Below are 10,368 nucleotides of genomic sequence, written 5' to 3' on the forward strand. Positions count from 1 at the left end.
TTGTGTTCGCGGGTACGATGTTGCGACATTTTTGGACAAAAACCGGTGCTCGGAATGAGACGTGTGTAGCGTAGAGTCTACGCGGAGGTTTTCGTGTTTCCAAGTGAGCTGAGCTTAGGCAACCTGTTCGAGGGCCTTGTTACAACAACTGGTCACTCCTCGACAAGTTTCATCCCTATTAATCCTGTACCGCATTCAGGGAGAACTGGGTAAATTGTTTTTAACTAAAACCGAATTTCTAAACGGCTTGTTGCTTTGGTTTTTTTAAAGATTAATGTCCAGTGAACTGAAGCCGGAAAGCTGTGTGTGCAGGACTCGTCTCTTTCGCCTCTGGAAATGCCATGGCCCGTGTTTTGTGACAATATAGAATGATAGCTTGTCCTGCGTTAGTGTCTTGGAATGTTACAAATAGTAAGTTGTATTATCACTGTCATATTTTATGGCCAGGTGAATTATGCACTATGATATCATATATTAAACCCTGAGAAACGTACGATGTTTTGTAACCAGGCCACCTTCACGTTTTTTTCTTTCCACCTGGCTCATTCACATCACTTCAAACGTTTGAGATCAGTAGTTTTGGTGCAAAGGTTTGCTTTAAGCCACAATGAGGTCTTCGATAAAAGACAAACTCAAAGCATGTCTCTGATATAGAAAACGCAGCACTATTTAGTTGTTTACGAGAGCGAAAACAAAATACCTGCAGAAAAAGTGGCGAAACACCAAGAAATATACTTGCCATCGAGTGCCGTGTAAATTATTCGATAACCATACTGTCGTTTATTCCACAAGCGTATTACCGCCTGATATCAAAAGCAACGGCAGCAATTGTTTTATATCAGGCCACTTCTCGATTCAAATCGCGACCGGTTCCTAATAGACTCTCTTCAAAAGTTCATCAAGCAACATTGGCGGTCGCTATGCGGAGCGCAAGTTCGTCTGCTTCTTTTGCAAGGGTTGTGGTGACATCAGAACGCCAAGTTCTGGTTGGTTCTAATTGAAGGATAGTGGGTAGATCACAAGGCAGCTTGTTTTGTGGTCTACCCACTATCTTTCCATCAGAGCCAATCAGAATTCGGCGTTGTGACGTCATCACAACACCAGCAAAAGAAGCAGACGAACTTGCGCTTCGCATTGCCTGGACATGAAGCGCCTGTCTCGATCCAAGCCCTTGTCGTACGCTGACGCGGCGCTCGTTTTCAATACGTGCTCACATTATATGGGACAAAGCAATGGCGGACAGGCGTTGGAGCGAGCTTTCGAAAATGGTCTATTGTGGCTGGTTTTCTATCCGCGATTCAGCCAACTACAATATACATCAGTGACCATCATTCCCCCCTTCCCATCGCCATTGATGATTCCCTCAATTTCCCGTCGTGCGTTTCGAGCCGGTGGCGAACGTGAGAACATCGTGCGCCCACAATCCTGAAAGGACAGCACTCAGCAAGGGCGATACGGCAAGCGAAAGTGCCAAAATTCGTCTGTGGCACGCGGGAACGCACGTCAATCAAAGTGCAACACAGCGAACACGCAAGGAATGAGCGGTGACAGGGCAGATAAGCACCGGTCATCACTGATTAATGTCTGGGGTAAACAAAAGCCCGTGGGCGCTTTCGACGGGTATATAAACGCATAAGGTGCGCAAGGACCAAGCCAACTTTAACGCCGTATTGTCCCTGACGGCATATTGACAGCAAAAGAAGCGCAGGACGTTGTGACTCTCGAAAAGCTTATTATCGGTTGACATCCAATGAGAGATCAGAATCAGCCATTAATAATCACCGAGGTACGAATCACAAAGCGAGAAGCTTTAAGCCAATAATTGGTGTCCCGTTTAATAGATCAGTTGGTATACAGACCGAACACAAGATTAAAATCTCAATCCTTGCAGAGTGCTTGGGCGTCGATCCCGGATCGATACCACGGCTAAGAACTCATTACCTGAAGTTCCTCCTCCTACACTGGGTTTAATTCCAGTATTCAAAACCAAAGACTGTCATCACGGACATCACGAGGGCTCAAAACCAGGTGGCGGTCGGCTCCCCCAGTACTGGTTCGCAAAACAAGAGGCCGAACCCACGAGTCTATCTCACGTTACAACCAAACAAAGTGCGCACGATAAAAGCGTTAAAAACACAAGTGGGTATTTCACAACTAAATAATTGTAGGTCTTCCGTATCTGACAATATAAATAACTTACGAAAGTCATAGTTAAGTTTTTTTAGCAATACAAAATGTATATATATATATATATATATATATATATATATATATATATATATATATATATATATATATATATATATATATATATATTAATGCTGGCTTTTGGTACACAGGCTATACAGAGTTACGAGAACATCATCCTTGTCTGTATGCTCCTGTCACATCGTTTCATAGAAACATGACCGCACATATTCATCATAAGTCATCGGATTACAAGATAATGTCGTGTTATACATTAAGTCAACTTGGCAGATTATTTCCACTAGCCATGCTGAAAACATGAGATGTGCCCTCAACCTTCAATTTAACACTATGCTGAGTAGCTAAATCAAGTTAACAACGAATGAACAGATGTTAAAATTTAGAGGAAAATACCTGAACAATGTTCATTGGTAGGTGAATGAAGGTCTGAACCCTTCGAATCGGGCAGTAATTGACAGCTCCTAGAAGAGGGAGAGTAACTTGACGCCAGCGCCGCTGTTATGGGGGCGCCGTAAGCCAGTGATCGATGACGTGGCGCTTTTTTGACAACTTTAGGAACTAACTGACGGCACTGTGCGCCTAAAACTAGCTTCCCTCGTGCCCACACAACCACGGATGCCAGATGTCTTTCTGTAAAGGACCCTACGGCTTGCTCCTGAAACACTGTCCGCAACGCTCTGAAGGTGGTCACTAGGGGAGGAAGAATTGTGCCTTCCGGCTGAGCCCCATATGTACGCATTAATGCATACACAAAGGCTTTTATCTATTTACAATTAGCTTTTTTTTAACTTGTCGCGTTTTTGTTTACACTTAACCATCGAATGTAAACATATCTCAAGGAAGAGAAATGTACGTACGCGCGGTTTAGTGCCCTAAAGTATACAGCCTCTCATTTTGGTAATATTACCGGCATAAAACAGCCCTTATATAACTTAGGATGTTATCTTTTTTTTTTTGTTTCTTTGGACTGTACATCCCACTTTTTTTTTCTGAATTTAGATTTTGAATTTACATATAAATTGTTTTCAAGTTCATACTTTTGCCAGACTAATGTCACTAAAGATTTTCCTGTTCCAACTCTTCTCAGTTCTACGTCTACGAGCAAAAACTTCGACCGGTCTATACAGACAAACTATAAATTAAAATTTTTCAGTTTGCACCGTGTTTTCCACCAAGACATTCCCCATTTCCCAAACGCCGTCTACTTCCCAAGAAAAAAAAATAGTCTAAAAATCAATACGCCCCAGGAACGACAGAGCTCTAGGGAAAAAAAAAAATGTATGTCTCCACATCATCACTGCGGTCGTCAAGCTTCGGCACGCCCGCAATCCATGTTGGGGACAACTCGGAATCGAAGAAAAATCGAAAGCTTCCCCCAAACACGTCGCGCCCAAGAAATCTCCCGCATTTTCTTCCGACTTTCAAACACACACAACATATACAGACACCTAAAGAAACACACGCCAAAACAAACGCCCTACACGCTAGCCGATATTCGGGGGCTCCTTTCATTTAGCCACGCTTTGGCCGAAAGAAAGCCATCACTCTTCATTGCTAGAGGGGGACAGCGACGCCGTGCAGACCGCTGCGATGGCGTCGGCGTCCCAGGTGTACCATAGCCACCCTACCCGAAAAGGCCGACTTGGCTCGACGTCCAAATAAAGTTCCTGTCTCTGCGATAGACTTGCTACCCCGGTTTACGACCCTATAAATCTCGCGGCATAAGGGGAACAACGCTCCGTTGGCCCGCCTAGTCAAAGCCCTGCCTCGTACAGACAACAACTGCGACATTGCGCGTGCTTGTTTTCTTCCCTCGGTGACCGAGAACCAAACGGTACAAGGGACAGGATTATGTCGAACCGTGGCCTACGACGAACGTAGCGATGAACAGGGCCTTGCTTGTGGAGGTCTCGAGGTTGCGTGCGGCCCGAAAGAAGATATTAATATAGGGTTCGATTTTTACGGAGTGATTGTCGTGCGGCGTGACACAAACACACTTGCTTATGCCCTTCATTTCACCTGAGGTCCGAACGTAGACGAGGCTACATGCCAATGTCGCCGATCAAAGTGAGCAAAAGCACAACGTCATGGTGCGCTTCATATGTTTCTACGTGATCTATCATCGCTAAAAGGATCGTCTGGGGTTTGCCTTCTGACTTGCGCTTTTAGTTTATGTGTTTCAGTTTCTACACCGGCCAGTTAGGTTATGACGCCGCTGCCGTGACGCAATGAGGGAAGTGTAGTCTTTCAGCGGGTGCGTTAACCTAAAGCCCCTGTATCCTGGGAAAAGTGGCGCCATTCATTGTTGCGGAAATCCTCGTGAACCACGCTGCTGGTCTGCGCGTGCACAGCAAAAAACACCATGAGCAGTGTTCGGCCCTTCGATCAACTACAGTTATCACCGAGCGAGTCACGCCTGAGTCGTACGCTCGGTGAAATTGGTTGATTACTTAGTCAACGCGCGCCGTGATATGATTTCTTCAAGAGCGATTAATGTGACAAGAAACCTTCTCTAGGCTGATTCAAACGAAAAAATGCTTTCATAAACGTCGCTTTCACTTCGCAAGGGCGAGCACTTAGCAGGCCCATTTAAAGCACCGCGCCTTCTCTCGCAGCTTCTGCTTCCCTCACATCCGTGGTAAAACAGAGTTAGCGCTTGTGCTGCCAATGCCAACGCTGCGGCCAAAAACAACGCCACCGCAGCGACGTGACGGCATGGTCGCGTCTTAGTGTATAGGGTTCATTCACTGGCGGCCATATTTGTAGGCTCGACCGCTGAGCGCCGGCTGACGGCGAGCTTCTGCAGCTCTTTCGCAACGGGCATTCCCCACCACCGCAATAGCCGCTCTTAGCCGCCTATTCATGGGAGCTCGTTCTCAGCATGCGCTTTAAAACAGCGTCCTCAAATATGGCGTCCAGCGAATATCCCCTATAGTCAGTTGCAAGAAACTGTCTGCAGTAGATACACCGCCTCCAAGGCGAGCTTCCTGCCCTCAATAGCACGTCGTTCTTCTTAGGACACGCACAGAAAGCCCAGCGAAAGGCAATGCGCACCTACTGGAGGAGTAGCCTTGCAGATGTTACGTTGCAGAAGACTAGACTCGCTAACAGGATGAGAACCGCAGGCATGCAGGTCCTTCTGTTGTCCGACCTCCAGTGCAAACTTTCTACTTTCCCCAAGGCTTCGGTGTCCCGTGAGCCTCCAGCGTGTATACGCAAAGCCGAATCGCGACGAAAGGCAATGAGCGGGGACTGGAGGACAGGCATCGAAAAGAGACGCCCTGTCCTTTGCAGTCTGCCAGTAACTACGAGTAGCGCGTAAAACTATATAAATTAATTATTGTGCTGAAACTCGATAACGTCGGAATTCTAACCAACCCTTCTTTCCCTGCGTGACAAAACACAAACCCAACAATCTCGACAAAAAAAAAAAAAAAAAAAAAAAAAGGTAGCAACGTTTGCGCGCATGTGCGGCACCTCCGTCTAATTAGCTGCGCGTCTTCGGTTAATGGTCACCACGGGCGCGCGAGCACTTTTATCGGAGTCTGAAGTGCGTTTCCGTGTCGCTTGGAGGCGTAGTCGCTTCGAGCGGGCAACACCCTTTCGTTTTCCAGGCGATGCTCCGAATCCGGATAACGAAAAGCCGTCGCAAAGCTTGCAACTAAACGAGAAAGAAAAATTAAAAATGAGAGAGTTGGAAGAGCTCGAGCTCCGCCGTCAGATTCCGTGTCGGAAGTGCTCTCGTAACGCCGACTTGTTTCCGATTGGCTACACCGCGTTTCAATCCTCACGATGGACCGGAGTGGATGCTACGAGCCATTGAAACGAGTCTAATACAACGTGAGTGTCACGTGTCCTTCGAGAGGAGGCGCAGCGAGCGCGGAGAACCTCGTCACGTGACTCGTTCACTGCGCTGGATTGGTTGATGTGGCTGATAGCCTCCGCTGCTGCGCTTCGCGTTACGATGGACCGCGGATGCTGCTACGAGGCATTCCAGTCAATTAGGCGTTCGCGTCGCTGTCGCCGTACTGAATATCACGTGTCACGCGCAATGGCATTGGATTGTCTGCGATAACTCGTAGCGCCTTCGGCGGTCCATCGTAGGGTAAAATGGAGGATGCAAACGAATGGAAATCTTTGCATTTGAGGGGGTTGTTTCGACATTAATTTTTTTTTTCTTTTTGTGTGGCTATGTTCCTTTTTTGTTGAATGGTAAAGTGGCAACACGTCAGGATGATTCGCCAGCTCTTACGTGAACGTGAGAATCCCATCTAGGAATATAATTGAAGCTCTTTGGCGTTGCGTGCGACGGGATCCGGACACGACAGCGGTGCAGAGAGAAATGAAAGGTGGAAGGCTCAATCACACTAACTCATATAGAAAAAGTTCCACAAACGTTCAGCGTGCATAACGCGTCGGAAGAAACGAGAAAAAAAAACGGATTAGCTAAAACGCGAAAACAAAATTTACGCTGCTCGCGTGTCCTCCGGCCTGGGAAGGAGGAAGGAAACTAAGATATTTCTGGATCGTCGAGATAATTAAAACTTTGTGCAAATAACAACTCAAGTAGATTAATAATAGAGATAAATCTACAAACACTTTACTTAGCTAACTTACTACCTCGAAGGTTTATTAAGTAGAATTATCAGTTTAGAAATACTCCTCATGTTAATCCCCTTTTTCTTAACTTCATATTGCCGTAACTTTTTTAGATCATCTTGGCGCGTAATATTAAGTTCAATAAAACTGACCGAGTGTACCTGAAGTTCATTTTGAAATGGCATACACTAGTCACGGGAATACATTGTTAGAAAACGTACGTACTAAACAAAACAATAATAGTAAGAAGAAACAAATAAGACCACGGACTCAATCTCAAGCCCTAACGAGTTCGATAAAAAAAATCAAAACATCGTGACTCCATATTCCCGAGAAACGGACCAATCACTAACGTCCAGTTAAAGCCGCCACCTTTTGAACCTATGAAAAAAATACAATCATTGCGATGCACCTAACTTCGAGTTAATTTACAGCCGCAGCCAATCAAGGGCAATCCAGCCAAGCGGCGAGCTCAAAAAGCGCACTGTCATCGCGCTCCGCTCATCGTCTTCATGCGTCTGCATTCAATGGCACCCCAATCACGCCTACTGATTGCGCCGCGACCTGGTTCTTTGTTTTCTGCGGGATTGGCTTAGCCGTTTAGCCATGGTAATAGCACACACTAAAAAAAAAAAACAAAAAAAACTTGCGTCGTGACGATACATTTTTGATGTTGCTTTAGCGACTCCACCGGATCGCAATGTTGGTTCCGGTCCTTGAAGTTATGCGTAGTATAGTGTACTCCACAAACAAACAGGCAGAATAGTCAAAGGCAGTGAACTAATATTTCACCGCCGAAAGATATTGGAGTCGAGCGTTGGATCACGTGGTTTGGCTGGACCTCAATGGATGCGTCGAAGCACGCTCCGCATCGGTCTAGGGCCCGATCATGGTGCCTAGAACGCATCTCCGACTGGTGTGTTTACCATGTCCAAAAAAAGGTGGTCCCTCGATTTTTGCTTGGTTACGTCATAGAAGTGTAATGCTGTTTCCCTTCGCTTTCCTGGTGATGTCACAGCGGCAGTGGTGGCAACGGTTGTGGATGCGGCAAGCGCCTGCTCTGCCGCAGGTCACTTTCACCTGTTACAGTCCACTCAAGCTTCGCGAGCCAGAAGTTGGGATGGAGTGACGACAGCGACACTCGCATTCGTTCGTGCTTTTCGCCAGCATTTCTACGACCAACCGCCAGGATCGCTACATCCGACAGCAGGACACTTCTGCGACGTCATTTGTGGCCATTTCGGGACCACGTTGGATCCACGTTGGTCTCCAGCAACGTTACTAGATTACCTCAGTTGTGGAACTCCCGCAGAAGGGAGTACCCCTCCTCACTTACCTCAGTCTGCCTCCTGTCGTTCGAAGCGCCATCTAGATTTTCGTTTACGAACTGTGTTTTCTAAAGAGTACGGTGGAATGCCATCTAGACGCTGCGCTTCCAAACGTACGTGTCCCATAGAATACACTGCAGTTACCAAACCAGCCGTCCGGCGTGTCGAGCGAAGGGAGGCAAGTCGTGGTGAGTGAGGGGGGGGGGGGGGGGCGGTACTGCTCCTGCATGCAGGGTCTTATAAACAGCAACGTAACGCAGCTAATCTACAGGGCGATTCAAGAAGAGGCCAGGCTCTTTAAATCGACCGCAAAATTCGGTTTCTTAATCTGTCACGCTACGACTTTGTGCAGCGTTGCCCACAGATGGTGCATTTTGTTTTGGTAAAATTTGCAAAGAGCGAACTTACCTGAAAAAAAAGTAAACAAAGAAAAAGGCTTAGCTCCTATGGAAACTCAGCGAAGCCACCGGTCTTCAAACAACACGGCGCCGTTTTGCACGGGAGACATAAGATGGCGCAAGCGGTCGCGACGCCAACTGCCGCCAACGGACGAGCATACGACGCCGAGAGCCGGTGTCTTTAGCAGACAAGCAACTGCAGTTCCGTGCTGTTGCACGGAACTGCAGTTCCGTGCCTTTTTTTTGTTTCTGCGACTGTCGCCGCCTTCGGAACGCGCGCCGCTTTTAAGTCGACAAGATCGTCTGCTAAAGACGCCAGCTCTCGGCGCCGTATGCTCGTTCGTTGGCGGCGTTCGTTCCGCCATCGCTTTTCTCCCGCGCGAAACGGCGCCGTGTTGTTTGAAGACCGGTGGCGTCGCTGCGTTTCCATAGGAGCTAAGCCTTTTTCTTTCCTTACTTTTTCCTCAGGTAAGTTCGCTCTTTGCAAATTTTACACAAAAAAAAAAAAAAAAAAATATGCACCATCTGTGGGCAATGTTGCACAAAGTCGTGGCGCGATAGGTTAAGAAACTGAATTTTGCGGTCGATTTAAAGAGCCCGGCCTCTCCTTGATTCACCCTTTAATAACGTTGGTCTCCAGACACCATAGTTGCCAGTTCCTGACCTCTTTCGATGCGTGCGCGTATTAGGAAACTAAACACAGCAGTCGGATACGCGTTCCAGGCACGTAGGCCTGTCTGCTAAGTCGTTGCCATCCGCGCCTGATGACGTTATGGGGGGGGGGGGGGGGGGGGGGGGGTAGGGGAGGCTGTCCAAGGTCTTCGTCTATTTATTAGGAAATGAAAACGTAACACAAGCAACGCCCGATGAGTCGCAATAACCTTATTATCACTCTGCAGCCATTAAGATTGCAGCATAAGCAGATAAACAAGGTGAATAACGAGTCACGAAGCAAGAAGCGCAAACAAAATAGGTCACGCACTGCGTTTCTTAAGCTGTCAGTAACCGCCAATAGTATTCTACGTGCCGCCATCTTTGTCGACTGGGCGGCGGAATGCGTTTTAGACATGCGCTGTAGATCTTTTTTTTTCTTTTTTTTTTTTGTCTATTAGACTCAATGGATGCGCCTACAACACACTATAGTCGTTGTCACGTCAATCAAAAAGATAACGTTTCACGCACTATTCATGCGCTGCGCGAAGTAGTTATTAAAAGATTTCGTTCTTTGAGAATGGAGCGATGATTGGCTTTTGAAACGCGCACGTGCAGATAAAATGACATATACTGAATCTAAAACGAAGCTACATATATTGGACTTCAACACAAGAAGGGGAAAGTCAGGAACGTTCCGCTGTGAATCGTTTATTGCGGTTCTGGAGGTGAGCACGAGTTTAGCGGCTCGTTATTTTCCTACTCGGTGATGACCGGTGGAGGGGGGTGTATGCACCGAGAAACAGAGAAACAGAGAAGGAGACGAGAGGGGATGTCTGAACGCCGCCCTCTGGTTGGAATGATTAGCGGGGAGACCTCAGGCTAGCTACCTTTGTCTTCATTGCACTCGTCGAACGCTTTAAAGCGCTAAACTCCGGCGTCCTGCATTTGGCTTTCGCAATCAAAACCGTTCGACGAGTGCCCTGTAGAAAAAAAGTAGCCTTTGTCTCCACTGACGTCGTCGAACCCGTTAGAATGCCGAACTTTGGCGTCTGGTGTTTGGCTTTCGCAGTCGAACGCGTTTGACGAGTCCAGTGGAGACAAAGGCTGCTATAGCTTCTGGTCTACCCGTTAGTAATTTGCACCAGAGCTCGGCGCTGGGACAACACCGCGAGCTCTCGTCT

The sequence above is a fragment of the Ixodes scapularis genome, unplaced genomic scaffold (genome assembly GCF_016920785.2).
Source record: "Ixodes scapularis isolate PalLabHiFi unplaced genomic scaffold, ASM1692078v2 PGA_scaffold7__128_contigs__length_106722199, whole genome shotgun sequence".
NCBI classification, from domain to species: domain Eukaryota; kingdom Metazoa; phylum Arthropoda; class Arachnida; order Ixodida; family Ixodidae; genus Ixodes; species Ixodes scapularis.